At 32.6% G+C, this 26,646-nt stretch overlaps 2 long non-coding RNA genes across 3 annotated transcripts; one reads left to right on the top strand and one right to left on the bottom strand.

The window, feature by feature from the left end:
* The first annotated feature begins 1,090 nt into the window (after positions 1-1,090).
* On the top strand, positions 1,091-19,241 carry LOC124448462. 2 transcript variants are annotated; one of them, XR_006949069.1, is made up of 4 exons: positions 1,091-1,363; positions 15,169-15,238; positions 18,237-18,372; positions 18,661-19,241. It is a non-coding gene; the product is annotated as an uncharacterized LOC124448462 (long non-coding RNA). The 2 variants fall into 2 exon arrangements; XR_006949068.1 differs by lacking the exons at positions 15,169-15,238; positions 18,237-18,372; positions 18,661-19,241 and adding an exon at positions 8,317-8,483.
* On the bottom strand, positions 10,819-15,069 carry LOC124448461. The gene is made up of 4 exons (XR_006949067.1): positions 14,960-15,069; positions 13,252-13,336; positions 12,854-13,019; positions 10,819-11,590 (listed from the first exon to the last, which is right to left on the bottom strand). It is a non-coding gene; the product is annotated as an uncharacterized LOC124448461 (long non-coding RNA).
* Positions 19,242-26,646: the final 7,405 nt, after the last annotated feature.

Raw genomic sequence — 26,646 nt, 5'->3', positions numbered from 1 at the left:
AAAAATGTATATTGTTTTGTCTATTTCAATCAATTTTCTTGGCTTTCTCCCACAGACAGGAATCGTTACTGGCATTGCATCTTATTATTAATCCAAGCTTAATAATATTATTCGTGGGTAGCCTTCTCACAGGCTAACCACAATGTTATATTAAAAAATGTCCAGATGTCCAGATGCTAGGTCGGCAATACACGAATTGACACGACTACATGACGATGATGCGTTACGGAAAATATTCGAAAATATAAAATTAAGGAAATTCGTAAAACTTTACTGGCAATAGTTGAAATAAACATCTCAAAATATCATACAGGTATACTAAAGGTTAGTATTAATACTGAACATCAATCATCTACAATTCAACACTTCCCGTAGCATTAAAAATAGAAATATAATTGTATAAAATTCTGTTGTGAAGATTCTCTATTGAAGGAAAAAAATTAATTTTTTGTTAAAATTTTTGAGATTTCTTGAGAACGTCGCTACTCTTGTTATAGTGGCTAGCCTAGTTAGCAGGTCTATTGAGTCATTGGCTAAAGCCTGTCTCTCAAACAGATGTCCGACTTGTTTCAGTTATTTAAGTCAGTCGTCCATAGAGCGCGAGCTAATAAACTAATAAGACGGACTTTTACTTTGTGGTATTTGGAGACAAAATTATCATTATTGTTGATAAATTATCTATAATATTTTGGTTATCATTACAAAAAAATGACCTTCGGACTTCTCTAGTGATTTCTCATGTTGTTAATTACATATTAGTCATTTACGCTATTCGCGTACCTATTTTAATTTTCTAGTAGTAGCGCAGTCATCGGTTGAGTGTATCGAGACTCAATAATACTGCGGCATGTACTGCAAATTTCGTTAGTTCAAAGGTGAAGGGTCGAGAAATTTGCTTTGGCCCCCGCAGTCAATTGTACCACCACGCTACTGGTAGGGTGGCTTGACTAATAAGTAGGATGGACTGATTCACATACGCTTCTTAATGGTCCAAAAGGCACTTTGACCAATCACAAAGAAACGGCTTGATTTATAAGCGGGGAGGCCTGACTCACTCGCAGTTTTTAATGGAGTGCAATAAATCAAATGTTGAAATCAACAATAAAAATTCTTGCCACTGGCCCACTCCATGACTCTTGCAGTTGCAATGTTTTGCAATCTGCAATATTCTTGCTTATGATGGGAAATTTCTCGTAAAAGTATAAACAGATGGCAAATATTAGTATGGTCTATGTTTGCTATGTTTAAAAATGTTATTCCGAGGAAGGAAGTGGACTTTGTGGATCTTTTAATGATGTTTACACTGTGGAGGACAGTAATGCGATAATGCTTACCAAGGATGCAGGAGTAAGCACTACCAGTAGTAAGTGGAGAATTCTCTAACAAAGATAATTTTATATATAATAGTAGCCAGCCTGCTTTGTCTATAATTCTGCCATGTGAATTTTATTGTATTCGCTTCCTATCCTAACAATAGACTTTTTAAAGAAATGATTTGTGATGATGTTTTGAAATTTACATAGCAAGACAGCCAGAAGTCAGCACGTAATCTTGCGTACGCTGGCTTTGCTGCTCTTGTTGATACTATCATACTTAACTTACATTGTTTGAACTTGCCGTCTTTCGTATATATCAGTCAAGAAAACTTAGCTGTACATGCACATATGGGATTTAGTTAACAAGTGTTATTTATCTTACAATTAAGAAAGAAAGATATCTCAATTCTCAACTACTACTATTTCAAATTACATGGCTGTTGTCACCACTGCCTTGAGAAATTTAAACTATTTACTATGATGAACCAAATTCTAAATGTAATTTTATTATTGATATGGGAAGGTTGGGTCATTTGTAATGTCTGAGATAGCTTCCAACCTGCTCAATTTTGTTCTTGAGATTTTCTCTTCTATGGTATATAATCTTAAACAAAAAAAGTCTGACAATACTTGGCATTAGCAATGATTAATCCCTTGGATTCATGTTTATTTCACATTGAACAACAAGACTTTATGTCAGCCATGGAGAAACATGCTTATTGCTTTGGAAAACTGTGATGCTATTTTTCAGTAAAAAACGGGCATGATGCTATATTTCTCAGCAAGTGATGCCATTTCTCAAGAAGACTACAATTAACAGATGTTCTTAAATGAAAATTAAGTAATCGCTTCCCCCTTTATTATTCACTGTGTCGAGTTTCAATGATAAATGTTGTATTTGTGAATAGATAAGCTATAGCTAATAAAATACATATTCAAAGGTAGTATGCAACAAGTAAACGTTTGAGCATTCAATAGCACGATATTTTGTGAAAATTATACGTGAAGGAATCGTAATCGAATGGACATTCATGGTATCGCCCTTCGTGAACATATTTTTTATTTACATTTTCAATCATGTGTAGAGCACATGTTAGCGCTGCGGTAAATGGATGAACGAACAGAAGACGCACGTTGGGAGCACATGAAAGAGTCGTGATTCAAATTGCTTAGCTTTATTTTAATGTTAATTTGCTCAACTATTGTTGTCACTGCAATTTAATAAACAAAATATATGGCAAAACTCACACCAAAGAGATGGACTTATTAGAAAAACCGAATTAATGAAAGTTGATTTGTTTCAAACGTCTGTTTTAAAAAAACACGCTGTTCTTCGAGGTATTGAACAATTTACGAACGGCGTGAAAGAATTTTAAATATTTCTTAATGGTTCTCGCATGCCGCATGGCGAATAGCAATGCCGGAATGGTCACAAAGTGCATCTGTATTTCGAAAAACGACAAACGTCTTGACATCTCTTCATTGAAAACAGTCCACAAAATTCTAGTTTACTAGATCGAGTGTCTTTTAGTTCATACTTCTATTGATAAAAAAGTTCTTTACGTTGCTAACAAAGTTGAGGTAGCTTTGTGTAGACATTGTCAATTCAAACGAATAACAATGTAGTGATTGTGGGTACTTTTACAGATAAAATGAATTAATTTTATGGTGGAAATGGGTGATGATGAGCAATACAATTTACCTATGAAAGAAACTTCTTATCAGCCTTACAAAGATGGATAAACAATTATTCTACCACCTGCAGTAGAAATGGACGCGATGAATAAATTATAAAAATGACAAATTCAATTCACATGTACTACTCTCACCACAATATAATTTTAAAACTTCTTAAAATATTTTTTGAGGACAGTAGGCTATAGAAGCTGGGAATATAGATATCCTTGTAAAAGCATTTTGTTTGCATGACGTTGCATTAGCAAAGTTTTCATCTAAGATTTAAAAAGTCAAATTCAACAAGCATTGGAAAATTGGACACTGACTAATGAAGCAATTTAATCCAGATAGCTAAACGTAAAGATCTTCATTGCTTGATTGAACTAAACAGACTGATTTTCGCCAAGAAAAATATCAATGTAATCCAACAGATGCAAGTTGTTGAGATGCTTTAAGATTTTAAATTAGGTTTAGCAATCTCGTACGTGAAAGGGTTATATATCAAAAAAAATCACGACTGCCAATTTTAGTAAAACACAAAACGATTGACATCCTATCAAAAATCAACACTATTCATTCTGAACATTTCGACAAGAATCAAAATCTAATATGTTGTGAATTTTTATGCCAACTTTTGAAAAGGAATCTGAAGCGTTTTACCATTCGCTCCTAAAATACCTAGAGAAGGATTTCGAAGTACTACCAACAACATCATTAGCAATAAATATATAAACACCGAAAAATAAAATGATCAAAGTTTGCAACTATAAGGCTCTGTATGATAGAAATGGACTATACAAGAATATCGTTTGAATATATACTCATAGATTACTAACTGGGCAATATAACTTTAATATACTTTTCATTAAACCATAGCTCATCTATTAACAGAATATTTGAAAATCGACACACTTAACAATAATAATAAAGGGAAAAGCAATCACTTTAAATTCAATTGAGAATAAGCTCTGATGTTTTTGTTTTTGCAGAGAAAAAGCATAATAAAAATTTTTTGCTAGCTGTTTTTCGAAATAGTTCCAAGTCTCTGGAAAGTTATGTGAGAGTGTTTGTATTCAGTTGTACCCGACCGATATCTTTTGAAAACAGTTCACTTTCAAAATAAATCTTTCGGACTAAATAAGCAAAAAAACACTCTCCCGCCCCCGAATCAACGTTCTAGAGACGTCGCCGAGGTTTCAAATCTCACTTCATAGAGGAAGCATTTTGCTGAGGATGTATTTTCATCCATACTGTCCGTATTTCTATTTTAATTCACGGAAAATAAATATTGTTAAGGTATACTAGAGTGGTGGTTGGTGAAAAACGAAATTTTTTTACGCGGGAAACGTTCTCGAACCATCAGTCCTAAAGTCTGATTTCCACTTGCGAATTTTTTCGCGCGAAGCGATAATTTTTCAAGCGAAAACTTTCCTGCGAATGAGAGTATGATTTCCACTAGTAATAATTAAGCTGCGAAATACAAAACATGTTGATACAAAATGGCCGAATCAAACACTAGCTATATCACTGCTACTGCTTTGAAATAACATGTTTATGATTGTTATTGCTGCAACGACAGTAGAACGCCCAAGAAAGTACAAAGACGGTTTTTTATTCGTCGTTTGACTCGTTTATAAATTAAACCGCCACTCAAACGAAGAATTTCGTTTGCTCGTAAAAGAGCTTAGTATTTACGACCAGGAATATATTTCCATGAGCATCGTTTGTTTTGTATTTCTTGTAAGAAATTCCTTAGTCAAAATAGTCGGTTTTTTATAGAGTAGAGTCGTTGGATGGTATGGAAAGTCTTTCACGAGGAAATAACTCCTCAACGTCCGCCATTTTGAAAAATGAATATGGTTAACAAACATCACAAATCAGAAACACTGAAATCTGATTGGCTAGTGAATTTTTTCGCAGCGAAAAAGTAGAAAGCAGTCGAACTCAAATTTTTGTCGTGGCGAAGAGTTTATACGAATTTCATCGCTGTGTATATGTGACGTGTTGAACGTCTGCGTATGCTTAAATTCGAAAATTATCGCTTCGTGCGAAAAAATTCGCGCAAGTGGAAATCCGGCTTAACACCCACGTCTTCAGAAACTATAATTGTCTACTTCTATATCCATTAGGAAACTCTAAAGATCAAACTCGAACATAATGACTTAGAAAAACTTTAAAAAACAAGTAAATAAAAAACTTCGCTTGTTCACTGACATAACTCTTTTCATGTTGTGTCAATGCCATTTCAAGCCATCAGAAAATGTCTCTTTTAAATCACAAGTTAGTTAATTTATTTGAGATATTTGCATTTAATATATTCTAGCTGATAATTATTCAATTTGACGTGTTCTAATTATTCATCAAATGTTTCTCTTCGTTTTAACATAAACAGCATCACATCGCTGAGCACATTCACACAGAATTCATTTTTAAATATCAAGAAAGTTTTCGTTAGTTAAAGTTCATCTTCAATTAAATTGGTTTTGGAAAAAATTTTTGAAAAAATGAAAGTGAAAATATTTTAAGCATATACACTCTGTATTTAATTGTACCCATAAATATATCGTTGAAATCTTCAAAATGATTTATATACAATCTATTATTCTAGATTTACAGACAAAATTTGTAAATTAGTAAAGTTTTTGTATATAATTGACCAAATATGTTGAAATATCGAGTCATTCCCCCTTATGTTATTATTTAAATAATCGAATTGTTTGCCTTTTTATTCTCATAAAATATGAGCATCAGTTTGTATGCCAAGCCAATGTTTCCCCTAATTTTCAACTTTACCAACTCTCCAGATTAAAAAATAAAAAATATATACTTTTTATGAGGGAATGCTTTAAGTTTACCTTCATTTCCTTTAACCATTATACGTCATTTTTTATTTCATCAAGAACATTTGATAATGTAGAAGTTTTCAGTTTGTTTGTCTCAATAGACTTTAACATAAGTACGAAGTACCACAATATCCCAAATAACATTCATATGTTTATTCGTCACAACATATAAGAAAGTCTACTTCGATTGACACGATACCTCTAACCACTGCGAATGCTGAAAGTACTTTGGTAAAGGCTGTGTATGACGTCTACATAAATAACTGATGGCATGCATTGTGTATTATTCAAACAAATATTATAGTTATTTAAATGATAATTTCGATCTCAACATTCATATCTTCATCGTATTTAGCCAATGTCTTGATCTATGTCCATTCACATTAAGAAACCGTACTGATCCACCTCTATTACCATTCAGAAACTTTTGAGATAACCATCCATACTCCTTTCGATCCATGTCTGTACTCACACATCATGATTAAACTATTTTAACACAAGTAAATGAAAAAGACTTTGCTTTTTTACAATCATCACTTTTGCTTTTGAATGTGAATGTTGTTGTCATTTTGAGCCAGCAAGCTATCTTGTAAAGCACGAATTAGTTAATTTATTTTTGGACAATTTCATAAAGTATATTCTAGTTAATTATCGGTGAATTTGATGAATTCGTTTCTAATTATTTATGGAATGTTTTATTTAATTTTTTTAAGATCAACAACATGACATTGCAGAACACGTTCACACAGAATCAATTTTTAAATGTCGAGGAAGTTTTCTTTACTGACAGTTGTCTTTCATCTTCAATTATTTTGCATGTTGGCTTTACGGAAAACGATTTTTTTAGAAAATGAGAATGAAAATATTTCAAACACTCAACTCGACGAATTTGTTTCATATTGTATCAAAAAAATCTTGTGAAAAATCTTCAAAATGATTTATATACAATTTACTCTTAGAATTTACGGACAAAATTTTGTGAATTAGTATAGTTTTGTCTATTATTGAACGAAAGTGTTAATATTTCGAGTCGTTTCCATTAAGTTATTATTTAAATGATCGAATCGTTTGCTTTTTATTCATACAACATTTAAACATCAATTTGTATGCTAAGCCAATTTTTTCAAATTTTTAACTTTGCCAAGTCTCCCGATTCGAAAAGTAAAAAGTATTTGTCAACATTCATATCTCTACTATTCCTCAAGACAAATAAGAAAGTCTTTATCTGTTGATACGGTATTTCTAAATACTGTGCTGAATGCTAAAACTTGGCAAAGCCTGTTTTGACTTTTGCATTAGTATAAGAGGTATGCATTATGTATTGTTATTTGAACAAATTAGATAATTGTATGATAACATAGCTATGACAACACAGTATGTGCATTTGATGGGTAAATGGGTTCCTTTGAATCGATATCCGTTGATATCTATTTTTGGAAAGCTAAGAAAGCCGACATAGTTATTTAACTAGATGTATTCCCCAAATGGCTCTTTTCTGAACAACAAGAAGTAGACAAACGAAACTGAATAATTTTATTAGGAAAAAAATTTAATTGTAGAGTGTGGGCAATTCTACTCGTACATACATTCATACATAAACGTGAGTATCTTTAATGTACAGTCTTTTTCGTATTCGCTGTTTGCTTTACTGTTTATGTTCGCTTTGATTGCTGTCATTTATGCTCTAGAACATCTTTTATCGATCCCAAATTTCAATAAGTCGGTCTGAAAATAGATAAGTGAAAGAATTTATGGAATGTTGCTGAAAATTGTTATTGTCCCACCCTAACTCTCGAAACAAAATTTCGCGATTAATACCAGCTATGATATGGCTGTTTTCAATGAAATTTGTAAACTTTTTGAAAACTTAAGGTTTGTCTTTTAAAGCCCTATGAAAGACATGTTGGTAGACGAACAAGAGAAAATGATAAAAGTTAATGAGTTTGGGGAATTTCAAACATAGCAACACGCTTAGCAATGAAAATTTATTGTGTGAAAAACGCGGTAAAATAACGTATAAATTTATTATATTGTCAATTTTACTTTTCTAAAATGTAGAACAAGTTGCAATTGGGGTAAAAATAGTGTGAATCCTTTTAATAAGAATGTATGTATTTAATTGATATTTAACCCACAGTCCCTCAACAAAGCACAATAGATGCGTATACATTATGTATTTACATGAGATTTATATAATTTAGAATAAGTTAAAATCACTTTAATATTGTGTATGACTTTCCGTTGATTTAAACACAGCAATAACTGTATTGGGCACAGAGTAAACAAATTTCTTAAGTCATCTGCTGACTTTAAGGTTATTTTATCATTAAATTTATTATCAAACCGTCTGTACTTTGAATGCGGATTCTTCTAGAAGAATCTGTCTTTCAGAGCCTACAACAATTTCTCACGTTTGTTGCTGGATCTTGTTGAAATTTTCTGTTCTGACCACGTTCAACCACAGTCTTTTCTAAATATAGTGTCGTTTATTGGCAAGAATCGAGGATAATTCAATAAACTATTACCAGACAGAAAATGCTAAAATATACAAAGGAGGTTATTTGAATATTTTCAGTAAGATAAGTGCAATTTAACTTCCATAATTTATGTATTTTTACGTTGATTATTTTCAATTTAAGATACAAAATTTTTCGAGTGTCTCATTTATTTTGCCCTTTGATAGCGATAAATATAAAGCTTACCCGTGGTGTGAAATGTTTTCATTTTCGTTTTTTCTTCGTTTTATTTGCCTCAAAGCTACAACACCAAAATAGGACATTGCGTATTTATATGAATTATGTTCTTGAATTTTACACAATCAAATCAATAAAATATCTTTTTAAGAAGCATTTTTGCAATAATTTTACTTTTCTGTTGACACTGAGCTGTATAACTGTATACTTGCTGTGTGTGTGCGTGTTTTCATGGCATAAAAAATGCTTCTTAAAAATACATTTTTCTCTGTGGAATTTTAATGCTTTGAAGTCAATTCATTAAACTCTTGTCTGAGTTTTGAACTAAAAGATACAACATGTCTCTTTTAGTTAAAAACTCATTTTTTACATGTAATGGTCGCTATTCTCAACAAATCAACGATGTTTCCATTGGAGTCTTTTTTTACCTTTTTACAAAGATTTCCTTTTCTTTCCACAAGAAATCCAGGTTAAATAGATGTGCTCCTTTTTTCACAACTTTCTTAACAACTTTACTTATGGACCATGTGCTTTTTTTTCTTAATTTTCTCAACCAACAGCATATCCGATCATTCGTTTCAGAACTGAACGAGTAAATAATGGCAAAATTCTCTTTCTCGACTTTGAAAAAATGCTTTCTTATGGTGCATTCTCTACTCTCGCTTATGCCAAAACTACTTTCACCAGTCTCTTTACTAATTTTCATAGCTTCATGCTACTAATATACAAACCTTCTTTAGCTTCGGTCCTCATTCATCGAACTTTCAATCGATGCTCTACCTTTTAAAACTTTCAATCATTTTCAGCTTGGTTAAGAAAAGTAAATTTTATTGATGACTTACCTTGTTTACATTTTGCTGACAGACAGATTGATCCCAAGAGAGGCTCGCAATGCTTTGTTCCTCGTATTGTCTACACGCACTCAACAAATATGTCTGCTAGCATAACGTAAACAAAGCAAGTCACTTATTCGTACTGGAATATGGTGTTTGCATAAAAGTCACCATGAATTCAGTAGCAAGCTTATCAAAATCTGCTTACTGTAAACACAATTAAAATATTCACTGATTCAGTTGGCGATGTATTTCTCCGAAGTCAGAAGGAAAAAATAAACAATAACGAAAGGACTTTTTCGTTTTCTGTAGAAGTTTCTAAAGACAAAGAAATCGTAATTTTTGCTGCATAGAGTTTTATTGTTGATGTCTATTGAGGCTTCATTGATTTTTTTGTTAACTTTTGCGAACCAAGCTTTAATCTCGGGGCTTAAAGCTTGATTCACACAAGTGGAACAATCAAAGCTCAAGCAAAAACAGAATACTAAACAAATAGAATCAACAAAGCATAAGAACATACGCATTTACATAAGTGTTAGCATGAGGAAAGAGTTAAGCATAAGCTGAAAGAATATAGGTACGCTCAGAGCACGTTTAGCACAGGTCCTTTTTAGGAAGTACAATGAAGTAGCTATAATATTCAACTCCTTTATTTTGTTTTAAAATGTGTAATTCCAATTTTTTCGGTCTCCAAAATACTTTCTACAACAGTGCAAAATGAATTGAATATTAGGGAAAAAGCAAAGTTGAATCTAAACAAGATGAGGAAAATACTATGTCTTAACAAAAAGTTTATTATGATTCCATCATATGAACACTTGTAACACTGAACACATGTATGAACAAGATTCCGGTACAACGAAAAATTTCCTATTGAAATTATTTCATTGAAAAGAACTGGTAAAATGCCCGTGGACTTTTTAAAATAGATTATTCACAGTCTTAAAACTCTTTCTTTCCATTCTCAAGATATTGAAGTTTTGTTGATGTCCAATTTGTAGAGAAAGATACGTCACATTGCATAATGAATTTTAATTTTTAAGAATATTTGCTTATATGTTACATTAAGAAGGCAGAGCTCCTGTTGTTGTGAAGAGCTAACAGTATTAAATTCTTCGTAGGTATTTCATCCAAAAGGTGGTAGGCAAATAAAGGATATTTATATATTTGCTGCGACATGTTGCTTTCTCTATGAATCGGACATCACAAAACATCAATATCTTGAGATTGGAAACAGATGTGACTAAACTTTCTAGAAAGTCCACTGTCTTTTTACAAGCTCGTTTAAAGGAAACCATAATTCTAATTGCAAAATTTTCGTTATACTTTAAAGTTTTATAATGTCCTGTATCCTTGCAATTCTCTTGTAATCAAACAATCTTAATTGCTGAAATTATAATCTAAATTGGTTATTTCCATTTGAGAGGTCAGCTGTCCCGAGGAAAGGCATACAATGCTAGCTTAAACAATATATTTACGATATTAAGCCTGATATTTCCAAAGATACAGCAATCAACAATTATGTAGTACATAAGTTATTCTACAGAGTGTATCATAAAAAATAACAACGATAGAATTTATCCTATTGTGAAACTTCAATTCCCAAGCACTATGCTAATCTCTCTTGAGCATTACTGTGCATGTTTTGCAGAAGTTCTGTCAAATTTCCAGGAGCAGAAAGTTTTTATGCTCGTAATAAAGGTATACTGATCATATTTGAAGTCAGCCGACGTTTACAATTGACATTATTCCGTAGCTATTGATCCCGAAAGATGTGAAACGCAGTCGGAAACAATAATAACAAATTGCGGCTTCTGTTTATTGCAAACTTCAAGCATAAAATTCATTTCAATTCGCTTCCATGGGGAATCATACAAATTCTAAATGTCGGCTGATTTCAAAGATGAGCAGTTTTTTGAGTTATCCTGTACATGCATGTAGCTCACAATACACCCGCGTGCTTAGCACAATGAAAGGCATTGAAAATATCACAATGCTTCAAATTGTATAAAAGTCTTGTTGTTTAATACACCCTTAATTTGCGACCGGCATGTTTTACAAAGCAAGCCGTTTGCGTTCCTCACGCAAACAGCTTGTTTGCCTTCCTTGATCGTCGTCATCATCCGGTAGCAAAAATTCGTCATCTTTAAAACCAACTCTCTCTACTAAGATCCATCTTCGCCTTCGTCTTGACTTGCTAAAGCTGCAAACGCAACAGCATACCATGCCTGAAAAAGAAAGCAAATAGAAATTAAACGGAGACTGAAACGTTACCTGAATGTTTTAACTTGAAGTCATGTTATCGTCTAAAGCAACAAACTCACTGAGAAGTTACACAGATCTAGGGATCTTATGACATTAAAAAATAGGATTTAAATTGCTAGTCCATCATGCGTTATGCCAGTATTGTAAATGCTGGGTACGACACAGGAACTCATTTCTCCATGAAGGATGGCAATATTTTTGCTAAAATATTTCGCATCAAGCTATCAGGAAAGGGAATTACTCTTTTTGAACAGCTATGAAGGTTGGTTTTGGGTGCCTATGGAACGTAAATGCGGTTATTTGCCATTCTCCCAAAGATGTTTTGCTCCATGAAACGCTTTAAAATACTGTCATATTTATTTTGGGTCAATCTTCAACCAACATTCTCCACAGTGTTCGATGTTTTGTGTCCAGCGTGATTTCAATAACAGTTTAATATTATCAACAGCTCAAATGAAACAGTCTATCTTTCTCTTCTTATTTTTCTTATATTTCTGATCCAATTGTGACACCTTTACGCAAACAAAACCGACCAAAACGTTTTGCATATCGACGGAATTCAAGAAAATTATTATTGCAACTGTTGCTAAATATGTACAGGAAATCACAGCTCGAAAAATCTTAAGAACTAGAGTAAATGTGGATAGTATTAAGCTACGTGTGGAATGGAATACAATTTTTTGAGCAACCTGATTTACAACAAAAGCTCTACATGTGCAAATATCATCTCGATACTTGTGAACAAAGGTGTATAAGTAAGTGCTGGTTTGATTGAGCTGCTGGAAGACTCAGGACCTCAAAGATAGTGCAAGTTGGCTGCTGAAAGAGTTTGGGCTTCAGTGAGTGTTAGTAAGTGAGTTTTTAGAAGAGTCTTGGCCTCAATGAGTGTGAGTGAGTGAGCTGTCAGGAGAGCCTGGGCCTCAATGAGTGTGAGTGAGTGAGCCGTTAGAAGAGTCTGGGCCTCAGTGTGGGTGAGTGAGTGAGCTGTTAGAAGAGTCTGGGCCTCAGTGAGTGTGAGTGAGCTGTTAGAAGAGCTTGGGCCTCAGTGAGTGTGAGTGAGTGAGCTGTTAGGAGAGTCTGGGCCTCAGTGAGTGTAAGTGAGTGAGCTGTTAGAAGAGTTTGGGCCTCAGTGAGTGTGAGTGAGTGAGCTGCTAGAAAAGTCTGGGCCTCAATGAGTGTTAGGGAGTTGTTAGAAGAAAGGTTTTAGAGAACAGACGTTAACTTACATCCTGTGAGAACAATGATACACAATAAACCAACGAGTTTAAACAGTCGAACTTTTTGGTCTTCGAACTCGAAACCAGTCGAAAACGCCGAATTACGATGAACGTTGAATGTCTTGAGCGTTGAATTATCGTGAGCAATCACTTTGGCAAAGGAGTAAAACAATATCTACAGGAATATAAACAAAATAAATATGGGAAGTTACAAACAATGTAATTTAAATAAGAAATAAAAAGTATAGCTTGTGTGCAAGTGCGGCAAGTCATTTGTAGAGTAAAACGATGTTTTTTTTTGTTGGAGAGCTCAAAGGAGCTGACCATACCCTTCTTTAAATAGCGCAGTGAATAGTATATGAAGAAGGGATGTGTGAATAGATTTCTTCGTTTAATTTATTTCTTACAATGCCGTAGATGGCTAGCACAACAGACTCTTTCATTTTCACTTCGCGGAGTTTTAACTTCTCAATCTTGTGTCTTTGATATTAACTACAAAAGAGAATTTTACAGAAATTCATAAAAGCGAAGAAAACGAAAGTTTTTTTTTACTTTCTTATGTCATCGATCTAAGATGGTACACACCCAGACAGTTTCATAAAAACAGATGACTAAACTTCGTATAAAACTAGTTCATATATTATAAGCACTGAACTTACTGAATAAAAACAGATGACTAAACTTCGTATAAAACTAGTTCATATATTATAAGCACTGAACTTACTGAATAAACACAGATGACTAAACTTCGTATAAAACTAGTTCATATATAATAAGCACTGAACTTACTGAATAAACACAGATGACTAAACTTCGTATAAAGCTAGTTCATATATTATAAGCACTGAACTTACTGAATAAACACAGATGACTAAACTTCGTATAAAGCTAGTTCATATATTATAAGCACTGAACTTACTGAATAAAAACAGATGACTAAACTTCGTATAAAACTAGTTCATATATTATAAGCACTGAACTTACTGAATAAACACAGATGACTAAACTTCGTATAAAACTAGTTCATATATTATAAGCACTGAACTTACTGAATAAACACAGATGACTAAACTTCGTATAAAACTAGTTCATATATAATAAGCACTGAACTTACTGAATAAACACAGATGACTAAACTTCGTATAAAGCTAGTTCATATATTATAAGCACTGAACTTACTGAATAAACACAGATGACTAAACTTCGTATAAAGCTAGTTCATATATTATAAGCACTGAACTTACTGAATAAAACAGATGACTAAACTTCGTATAAAACTAGTTCATATATTATAAGCACTGAACTTACTGAATAAACACAGATGACTAAACTTCGTATAAAACTAGTTCATATATAATAAGCACTGAACTTACTGAATAAACACAGATGACTAAACTTCGTATAAAGCTAGTTCATATATTATAAGCACTGAACTTACTGAATAAACACAGATGACTAAACTTCGTATAAAGCTAGTTCATATATTATAAGCACTGAACTTACTGAATAAAAACAGATGACTAAACTTCGTATAAAACTAGTTCATATATTATAAGCACTGAACTTACTGAATAAACACAGATGACTAAACTTCGTATAAAACTAGCTCATATATTATAAGCACTGAACTTACTGAATAAAACAGATGACTAAACTTCGTATAAAACTAGTTCATATATTATAAGCACTGAACTTACTGAATAAACACAGATGACTAAACTTCGTATAAAACTAGCTCATATATTATAAGCACTGAACTTACTGAATAAAAACAGATGACTAAACTTCGTATAAAACTAGTTCATATATTATAAGCACTGAACTTACTGAATAAACACAGATGACTAAACTTCGTATAAAGCTAGTTCATATATTATAAGCACTGAACTTACTGAATAAACACAGATGACTAAACTTCGTATAAAACTAGTTCATATATAATAAGCACTGAACTTACTGAAAAATTGAATCATATAAACTATGGATTTTATGTTTTTAACAACACAGTCTGCGTTTGATAAACGATCAAATAGACGCAGTATAATTTTATGACAAAATGGAAGACTGAATACTGTTATGTAATGAAAAAAATTTTAGTCAGACTTGTTTTCTTACCAAAAATAGTTATAAAAGATCCACAACTTTTTAGATTTTAGAGTTTCAACATTTTGTTTCGATACGCGAATCAATAATGTAAAAAATTTATTACTAAAGAATTCAAAATGTTTCAAAAGCGTTAATAATTAATGACATTCAAATTCATTATTTATACGCGGTTTCGTGGTCATTTGTCACATGCTAAGTGTATTTCATGATTTCTTTAGGATCATTTCTTTATCAATCCATTTCAAGAAAAATGCTGAAGAAAGAGAGAAGACAAGTTTTAACATCCGGGTATAAATGAAAAATTGTAAAAATTAGGAATTAGTTTGTGACAGGAACGTAATCAGTACGAGTATTGGGATGGGATGGGGAGTATATAAGCATGACATACCGTATTAGTTTCTTTTGAAATCCATTGTTTTTTACGTTATATAGCACATCCCAATTATCGTTCCGGCTACGTGCCTGGATTATGATTTTATAAGTTGACTCTCAGATGATTGGGATTAGGGTTTTATGTAAGTTAGAAATTGGGTTATGACGTAAAACATTTAAGTTAATATGATCAAGAATAGTTTTGTAGCAATTTAAAATGGAGTTATAAGGCTTAAATTTGGAGAATAAGATAGGTGTAGGATGTAAGATAAGATAGGAACAAGTGGGTAGCATGTTGGGCAGACGAAGGCTGTCGGGCATCATTTTTTGCTGGAAAGTTGGGTAATTTGGATTATTTAAGATTGAAAATAAGTGAACTATTGTCTTTTACGTGAAATGTGGGAAGGATAGCTTTTTCGTGAAAACTTGTAAAACTGCGTGAATTATAGTCTTTGCCTGAAAATATATGAAAATGCATGAATTATAGTCTTAGCCTAAAAATACGTGTAAATGCATGAATTATAGTCTTTGCCTGAAATTATGTGGAAATGCATGAATTATGGTCTTTGCCTGAAAATATGTGGAAATACATGAAGTATAGTCTTTACCTGAAAATTTGTTAAAATGCATGAATTATAGTCTTTGCCTGAACATATGTGTAAATGCATAAATTATAGTCTTTGCCTGAAAATATGTGTAAATTCATGAATTATAGTCTTTCTCTGAAAATATGTGTAAATGCATGAATTATATTCTTTGCCTGAAAATTTGTGTAAATGCATGAATTATAGTCTCTGCCTGAAAATATGTGTAAATGCATGAATTATAGTGTTTGTGTGAAAATTTGTTAAAGTGCATGAATTATAGTCTCTGCCTGAAAATATGTGTAAATGCATGAATTTTAGTCTTTGCCTGAAAATATGTGTAAATGCATGAACTAGAGTATTTGTAAACCATACATTATAGGGACCTACACAGGTTGTAGACCTGCAGTGTGGGGACCTGGTGTACTGTGTGGACCTGACTCAGGACCCACAACATTTTCTAATATTTCTGACCAAAAAATTAACAACTAAGCTGAATAAACCAATTTTAATGTGAAAACAACTCTTACACTTTGAAAAAAATATCAACAGGCGGCATAAGTAGAAAATTGTGAAAAAAGTCACGTCCCCAAAATGGCGTTTTACAAATCGAGGTGTAAAATATGTTAGTTCCGCTGTGGGAACCTCGAAAAGTTTTTTTCACAGAGGGGACTAGTGTATTTAAGTCCACACAATGTTAACACAAATTTTAACCGAGCAACTCGATGATGGTGTGGAAAGCATACATTCAATTGTACTCTGTTCTAACAGTTCCTATCATCTTTAACCAATTATCTATCTAAAAATTATTTCCGTTATTTGAAATAACCAAATTAAATCGTGTCAACAAAAATTGGTTATTTGTTATAATCAACTGGTGTCAAGTTTATTATTTGATATAATTACGTTACATCAACTGACGAAATTTTGTAATATAATAAAATAACTAATGCGAAATATCTTTGTCAGTAAGTTAAATGATAAAACATATTCGGCGCTTCATACATTACTTGAAAAGAAATTAATTTATGGCTAGGAGTATATGTCTAAATTTCAAGATCAGTTGGATGGAGTACTTGGTATATTATTAAATATGTTAACAAATCAAATCATCGACTACCGCTAATTGTTGTCGTCTCATCTTCAATTTAAAGACTGCTTTCTCCTTTAACTGTTAGTATCGTTTCGTATTGTATCGGCAAATATGCCCTGTGTAAACATAGGTACGCAATGCGTACTCTTCCTTTGTGTCTACCTTTAGGTCTACCTTTATGTCTACTTTTCTGCCCTACCTTTATGTCTATCTTTATGTCTATCTTTATGACTATCCCCAAGTCTACTTTTTTGTCGCTCAGATCATTTAGTAACTGCACTACAACACGATGTAGCTACTTAGTGAGTTGAAGGTAATCTAGAAAGAATTTTAAGATTGCCCAATTGATAGGGGAAATGCACGAGAAACATTTTTGGCGAGCAATTTTTTATATACATGGGCGTAGGAAGATCGATAAGAAGGGGGCTCGAAGGGATTGTGCTCAAGGGATTACTATTCAGATATATATGTATATGTGTGAATATATGTGAATATATATGTATATGTGTGAATATATGTGAATATATATGTATATGTGTGAATATATGATATATATATGTATATGTGTGTGAATATATGTGAATATATGAATATATGTGAATATATGTGAATATATATGTATATGTGTGAATATATGTGAATATATATGTATATATATGTGAATATATATATATGTGTATATATGAATATATGTATATATGTGGAATATATGTGAATATATATGTATATATGTGTGAATATATATATATGTGTATATATGTGAATATATAATATATATTATGAATATATGTGAATACGAGCAATTTTAAATTTTCCAAAACATTATTTATTCGATAATTCTCGATAATTCTGTTCTGTTATACTAATTTTTACAACTTGGATTTTTGATTACCTTACCTGGTTTGATGATACAGTTCTATAGCTAATGCATGCCATAATTTAGGTGCAACATTATCTCGCTCGAATTTTCTTAGTGGAGGTCATCTTCAGAGTCTACTTTTATTTAATTTTTTTGGTTCATAAATGGTCGAATGGGATGGTACACAGTAAAAAATCTGTAGCTATCCTCAAGCTTGAGAGGTGAAGTGATCCAACACATCGCTTTATAAGTTTACGATTCAAGATTCGATTCCGCCTAAGGTCCATCTAAAATATAGTTAAACAATGGAGGCAATGTAATATAATGATAAAACTTTGAAATGTATTTCATTTGATGTTTGATTTTTGTTGTTTTTAGCATATTGTATTCAGGGAAAACACCACATTTAATGCACTCTTGATTCGTCCGGACAGTGGTTATACTGTGGATCATCCCGATAGGTGCTAGGAGCACGATGGGTATGGACCTATAGCACTGTACAAGTCAGACTGAGGTAGGTATGTACTTTGTATGTATAATGTAAGTTATCAATAATCAAAATAAAATAAAATCTTTGCATTTAAGCCACCAGAAAGGAAAACCGTGCTCTGTTTGACAGGGAAACTATAAATGTATGATGTTTAATTTTGTTGTTTTGCAAAAAGACTACATGGATACTCAAAATAATGAATTTACGAGATCAATCGTGGAATATAATTTTTTCCATTTAAAATCTATAAATCTTCTGCGCTAAAAAGAGACTTATATCATTACTCTAGACTAGAGTATTATCTCCTTTTAGAATTGGTGGCATTGGATAGCAGCGCTTTAGACATGCCTGGGGTTGTGAAGACTGGGACCTAGTAGACAAAATCTTGTCAGAAGGCCTAGAAATCGAATGCTTGGAGGTGCTTAACTTTTTTCATTTTTATCACACAAAAAAAAGGGAATATGGAAAGATTCGGAACAATAGCTGCAATGAAAATTTATTGTCGCATGGAGATTCAAAATTCTTTGATAGAAACAACATATAATACAGGCTGATAGTTGAATAAAAACATAAAACAATGCATTGTAATAATATTTTTCTATCCAATTCATTCCTTTGAGTTTTTAGTTTTAAATTCATGTGTGCAAAAGGAGCTGGTCATTTGCCATTGAAGACCTTTGTATAATTTTAATGTCTGTCACTGTGCAAAGCCCACAGGTGCATAAAATATTGTTAGCTTTGTAGTTGCAAGCACAAAAGCTTGTCTCCATTAGAAATGTAATGCACGTTTGGAGATTAGCACAGTGATTGGGCTTCAAAATTTTACAATAGTTTAATTGCCAAAACTCGTTTTTATGTACACTCTGTAGAAAGCAAATTAAAGAAATCAGATGTTAATGTTAGCTAATAACTACAATAAGAAAATGAGAAGCTATTAACAATCTAGATCGTTCATCAAATCTTTTTGACATCAGTCGACATTTAGAATTTTCATGATCAGCTGTAGTTGTTCACCAAGGAGGCTTAAATGTTTGGAGTTTGCTATTTTCTGTAGCTGACATATACGTATTTACTTATATCTGTGTTTATGTTGTATTCAATTGCATTTACCGCTCTGTGGGGATTAATTACTTCTAAGTAATGAATCATGCAAATTTTAAATCTCGGCTGATTTCAAAGACATCAGTTTTTGAGATAGGCACAATGTGCAATTGACAACACACCTAGTAAACGACCAATCAGAACACAACACGTTTACGCCACACCTAGTCACTGTCCAATCAGAACCCAACACGTTCGTGAAACGTAGGCCATAGTTTATGGCAAAACCTAAGAACGTTCCATTTGAACGTGAAAGTCGGTAGATGTACGACGAATAGTTAGCAGAAGTCGAAATTATTCCTTGGTGAAATATCTCCTGAAGTGCTCTGAAAAAAATGTTCAGGTATATGTGTTGTTTCATGTTCTTTTGCATTGAGTCTGAATTAAATTTGGACGCTGTATGGGATGTTTATCTATGCAGAATGCGGTGTGGCCTTTCCATAAAGTTTTCGTCTTAGTAACTTTTGTTTCTTCTATGCTTTATTTTAGACATGAACATTCTCTTAAACGACATGTAGTCATCAAATGAGATTGAGAAACAACGAACAAATGTTGGTGTATTTACCATGATCGTAGACTCCACAATTAAAGAAAATGGTTCTTGTTCACAGCGATTGAAGAGAATTGTGGCTCTTGTTGACCATTTCCTCGACGCTGGTCTAAACATAAGAACAAAATACAATCCTGTAATTTGGTTGAAATTCTTCTTCCCTTGAACTACATTACGAGTGAATAAAATGTTTAATGTAAGTATGTTATCAATGCTTTTTATTTATGAAAGTAGAGCGTGAACTATCATTAATTGGATTCAATTATCCTATGTAGAAACCTTTAATGAAATCCTCTGAGTAATGATCAAGTTAGAACAATGATCAAGAATGATGAAGTCCTCTGAACAATGATCAAGAATGAACAATATACTTTAATGAGTCCGCTGAACAATGATCAAGAATGAACAATATACTTTAATGAGTCCTCTGAACAATGATCAAGAATGAACAATATACTTTCATGAGTCCTCTGAATAATGATCAAGTTAAAACAATGATCAAGAATGATGAAGTCCTCTGAACAATGATGAAGAATGAACAATATACTTTCATGAGTCCTCTGAACAATGATCAAGAATGGACAATATACTTTTATGAGTCCTCTGAACAATGATCAAGAATGGACAATATACTTTGATGAAGTTGAAAAACACGTGACTTCTACTGTCCCAAAGGCCATCTCTACCAAGAATGCAAACACTAAACACTGATGACCAATGCATCCATCAAGCTAACGCCTGTTTCCATGGACAAGTCAATAAATTAACCTTTTCTAAAACAGTTTTCGTGGACATTTTTCTGCTAAGATCACGACTGGTCGATCAATCGCGTTGATGAATAAAACCACGCTACTATCGAACGCCCAAATTTCAACATTATTTAATTCAAAATTTTTCGTAATAAGAACATGGAATTTCTTTGACTTGAAAATACAAAACCTAAAATCCTAATTTTCCGACTGGCTGTCGATATTTCCGATTTAATGCCGTAGCGACATGCACAGTTGCAAGAAATGGCCAATCTTGCTTCTGTGCTTGCCGTCGTCGACATTAAAGCGGGAATGTTTGTCAGGTAGCCTGAGAATTGGATACGATGGTTTCACCATCAATGTTTTTCATTTTTAAAAAAATTGTTTTGGGCTTTTTTGTGGCTGTCCTTGCTCAGTATCCGATCGTTTCATCTTCCTAGTTGGCAAATGATTTGTCGTTTATCGTACTCTGTCATCGAACTGCCAAAGATTCTGCCGTCAATCTGCCCAGGATTCGTCGAAAAACGTGAGTGTAACAATAAATCTTTTAATTATTTAGACCTGCTAACAGGTCAAATCTCTAATATATTTTGGACAGTAGCCACAACAAATCCTGGTGGTCAGTATATTCCACATGAGGCTATTTTTTAATGCAGGAATGGAAATAAATATGTTTAAAGAAATTAACATCTGCATTTTCAAAATAGTCTTGATTAAGAGGTGATAAAAATGTTCTTTCTGTTGAAATAATCCAATTGTGCTTTTTGGTGCTGCTTTAATTATATTAAAAATTTATATATTAGTAATCATGAAGTTGTATCAACTGTGTTAAGTCAGTGACTGACATACAATTGTGTTTGTTCTATATAATTTACCTTCGAAAAACCTCTGTGTGAATATACTGCTTTAAGGAGCTACGCATGATCGCAGCGGCTGTTGCCTCGCAGAAGGATAGACAGGACCATAGCTTAGAATCGGAAATGCAAGTGAAGTTTGGCCAAAGGAAGGCAACTTCAACTTGGGGTTAGTGGGTACAAATGGTACCTTAGCGTAGAGGATGCAAATAGCATCTGTAAGAAGACCTTTGAAGACTGGATCTAGCGAGCAAGACCTATTGAAGACAAAGGAAAGATGGTGGTTTTGCTGGAAAGACAAAATATCTCCCTAGTACGGTAAAAGCATGCAGTCTTGTAGTTGGCCAATTTCATGAACGGCTTTCTACAGTGACTATTAAGGCACTCCTGCATGGATCCCCTATAATGCACGAGTAGTTCAACCCACCTCGGTTGGAGGTCACCCGTAGGTGCAACATGCACTAGGTTGTTAAGTTAAGGGCATGATGGGTTACCTCCTTCAAGGGCATTCCTTTCAGGGCGGAATTCCGGTGTCATGCGCAGGTAGGAAGTTTAGATAGCTTAGGCATGCGCTGTAGTTGCGGCGGGTAGTTGCTACGCTCAGGTAACGAACGTGGGGTTTGTACCTTTCAAGGATGAACCTCACTATCAAGAGAATTGAGTGAATTTCACTCATTATTAAATCGACAAATAGATACTTAAAAAAGTATTTAATTTGTTAACACATTTACAGTTTAGGGGCGGCGTGGCAAGTACTGTAAATGTGTAAAGGGACATGTTGTTTTCTGTTAAAGAAAACTTTATTCCTGGGAATTTCAATGCTGCAAGCCACAGCGTAAAAAGCACAAAAGTAAATTAATACACCAGGTCTAAGTATGCGGTATGCCTTCATAATAATCTGAAAGAAAACACGGTTTTATTAAAAGTGCATTGTTTTGTTTATTTCTAATGGTTACTATGAAGACAAACCGTAGACGTTGTCACATATTTTACTTAAAAGTTACACGAAGGTTTCCATGTTCGCCATTTGCGTTTCTATAAAAGTGAACTATGTGATAATTGTCAAACTAAAACATAATTTAAATGAAGCGCTGCGGATTGTTTGGTTAAACTATCGCCACTTCCTCGTTAACCAAACTTAACGTGTGTTTCTTCAAGTAGTTGATGTTAAATTTTGTCTTGAAAATAAATTATATTTTCAAAGAACATTAAATTTCGTCTGTCCGTACAAACTATCTTGAAGTACTATAATCTAATCCTTGTCATACAGTCAGCGCTTGCTCCAGTTTTAAGCTTTAGTGGCACCGGGCGCGCAAAGCACTGAATTAAATTCACGGTGCAAAATAGGGACGCTTAGGTGGCGCTAGGTGCGACTGTTTTGGTTATGGATTAGATTAGAGAAACACACGTTACAAGAAATTCCCATCAAATACACAATTTTCTCGTGCAAAGAAGGAAATTGTCCAGTTCGGTGATCGGTTTAATTTGGCGAATATACATTTACGTAAAAATGGCAATATATACATTTACGTAAAAATGGCGATATATACATTTACCTAAAAATGGCGATATATACATTTACGTAAAAATGGCGAATTACTTCCAAAACTACAGTGTATCTTCAAAAAGACTAAAAAATTTTTGGACTTGAAAGCGTGTTTTAAAAAAAGTTGACGGTTTTTTTCTATTTTTTTGCTATTTGCATCGTTTCAAAGGTATGTAAACTTTATTGTTTATACAGGGTCCCCAGGGCGCGGAACTTCGGCTAAAATCCCTGGTGGTTTTTCCTGTTCAGTATTCTCCAACTTCGTCTGCCTTTGTGTTCGGTTTTGGTTAATACCGCTCAGGTTTTTCCATTAGGGATTTTTATTTCGGTTAAGTCTTCAAAAAACAGTGACCTTGGTGTGGGACTAAACTTGTACTACTTATCATGTACAACCATGGAACCAAAAGAAATATTTTTGAAAGTTATGAATTTTAGATGAACGAACCTAAGGTCTGTCAAATAAATTTACGGCTGCCTTTACTTTCGTTAAACAATCAGAGTCATGTCTAAACAATTCCGCTTTTATAACAGTTTGATTGTGATTTCAGTTAAATTATCTTGCATGTTTATTTACTAAAAACATAATGTTAATGTGAAAGTCTTATTTGCGTGTATTTAGGAGCTCAAAGTTGGAAATTTAAACATTCTAATGTTCAACCTGTAGTGTTAAAAAAACTGGTAATTTGTTTATTGTTTGTGACGTTAAATTGTGAAGTGTAATTGAACGATAAAGATCTTGAATTGTTTTTTCCTATTACGCTCATGCAATAACTTACTAGCTTTGAGCTTCAAAATTCCTACAAATATGAAACTTTGGAACTATAAAATATTCCAAAATATGTTCAATAGCCAAAAACAGCCTAATTTGGGTATCTTTAAAACTGCGGTACAATTTAGTCTTTGGGTTCGATTCCCAATACACTGTTATTATTATATTCAATAATTAGCAATTTCCCATTTTTATAAATACATGAGATTGATTGGTTTTTATGGAAATAAATAATATTTTTATTCTTTGCTATGTCAAAGAGCTAAACATCTCAATATGTACACTAGTGTAATATATGAAATAATTTTATTTTAAAGATATAATTTTTATAACGAATACGCGAGATCCGCTTGGAACACTAATATTTTTGACATTTGTTTGCTCAGAAGAAGTTTTTAAGAAGTGGGAAAATTTGTATTCTTTGCAAATGTCTCATGAATTTTAAAAATATTCCGAAAGTATCTCATGGACGTAGCCTTAGTATATAAAGGGAATTACAATCTGTATATATTTTTTTTGTAAATATGACATATAAAATTCCAGATATGCTTCATTAAATTTTTGGTTGTAAAAGAATCTACAGAATTGTATTAATGACTCGTCTTATTTATAAAGTCCACCTTTAAATAGATACATTTCAGGTTTAGAGCTTCATCTATCTTTTAGGTTGTAATGTACTACATGTGACGTAAATATTGGTTTGGAAAACTTATGTATATCAATGTATACTTTCATGTAAGTGCCTCCACAAGAAATATCTCCTGCAAATTCTTGTCTTCACCTTTGTCGCGTTTCTTTGGTGTCGTGGTGTTAGTGTTCGTTCTAAGTATCCAATGTGAACTGCAAATTTTCATGTTTCAACATCAGCAATGTGAAAAATATATCAAATATCATCAGACAATATAAATTACCTAATGTCAGATATTATGAAAGTCATTCTTTATTGATTTCTTATTAAATTCAGCAAATCTGTACGTACAAAGCTGAAAGCTTTGTCTCATAAGGTCTTTCATATTCATATTGTTATAGTTGTCAACAAAATTGAACGGTTTGCTTTTGTACGTCGAAACAGATTTGGGAAATTTTGAACCCTGCTAATTTGAGATTGTTTTTAAAAATACTACTTAATTGAATAGCAAATTACCGAGTGTTGATTACAATTGTGATTGACAACCTTTAAAACCAAACACTGATGTGATTAGCAACACTGTCTGCGTTATGTCTTGAACATTTTAAATAGGGCGCTCTTTATATTGGAATAGGAATTGTCACTGTTTTGGTTAGCAATAAGGCTATCAAATAAAGAGTAGAGTTGTTAAATAGTTAAATTTTTGGTTGTACTAGTGTTAGTGTTAGCATTAGTCTTGCTGCATAGTGTTATAACACTAGTAGTGTTGAATTTGATGTGATGAATTATTGATATAGTCTTATTCTTAGTGTTTGTCTTGGTGCTAGTGTTAGTCTTAAAATAGTGTTGGTCTAAGTGCTTAATTTAGTGTTAGTGTGTTGTTGTTAGTGCTAGTGATGGTGTTAGTCTTTTAGTGATTTTATTTAGTCTTTGTCAGAGTGTTAGTTATTTTGTAATAATGATGGAAATAGATTTAGTGCTCTCAATCTTACACTCTTTTGCATGAAAATGCCTGAACTATAGTGTGAATCAAAAATTTAAGAAGTCGTTTTTTAATAAAATTTACATAATTTTGTTACGATTTAGGCTTGTTTCATTCTGCTTAAATTTTGCAAGTTGTACCAGTCAACCAGATAATACTGAATGCCAAAGTTTGTCGTTTTTGGAAATCTTTGTCTGAACTGATTGCGTATTTTTTGTAAGCTACCAGTTTCAAAAAACGCTTTCACAAGAAATGTGCGGCGAATTCTGCTAAGTTTAATTGAAGCCATCGTGTTTCTAAAGCATACGATAAAATAAGAAATTAAATATGCATTAACTATACTTCACGCATTTTTACAAATATTAACATTCATACATTTTTACATGATTTTTACACATTTTCATGACAAAGACTATAGCTCATGAGTTTCACACCTTTTCATGACCATGACTATAGATCATGATTTTCACATATTTTCATGACAAAGACTATAGATCATGATTTTCACATATTTTCATGAAAAAGACTTTAGCTCATGATTTTCACACATTTTCATGTGAAAGACTATAGTTCATGATTTTAACATATTTTCATATCAAAGACTATAGATCATGTTTTTCACACAATTTCATGCCAAATACTATAGATCATGATTCTCAAATATTTTCATGACAAAGACTATAGATCGTGATTTTCACATATTTTCATGACAAAGACTATAGATCGTGATTTTCACATATTTTCATGACAAAGACTATAGATCATAATTTTCACATATTTTCATGACAAAGACTATAGATCATGATTTTCACATATTTTCATGACAAAGACTATAGATCATGATTTTCACATATTTTCATGACAAAGACTATAGATCATGATTTTCACATATTTTCATGACAAAGACTATAGTTCATGATTTTCACATATTTTCATGACAAAGACTATAGTTCATGATTTTCACATATTTTCATGACAAAGACTATAGATCATGATTTTCACATATTTTCATGACAAAGACTATAGTTCATGATTTTCACATATTTTCATGACAAAGACTATAGATCATGATTTTCACATATTTTCATGACAAAGACTATAGTTCATGATTTTCACATA

Source organism: Xenia sp. Carnegie-2017, unplaced genomic scaffold (genome assembly GCF_021976095.1).
Source record: "Xenia sp. Carnegie-2017 unplaced genomic scaffold, XeniaSp_v1 HiC_scaffold_23, whole genome shotgun sequence".
Taxonomy (NCBI): Eukaryota; Metazoa; Cnidaria; class Anthozoa; order Malacalcyonacea; family Xeniidae; genus Xenia; species Xenia sp. Carnegie-2017.
The sequence above is the reverse complement of the archived record's forward strand: the minus strand, read 5'-3'. Positions and strand labels throughout refer to the sequence as shown.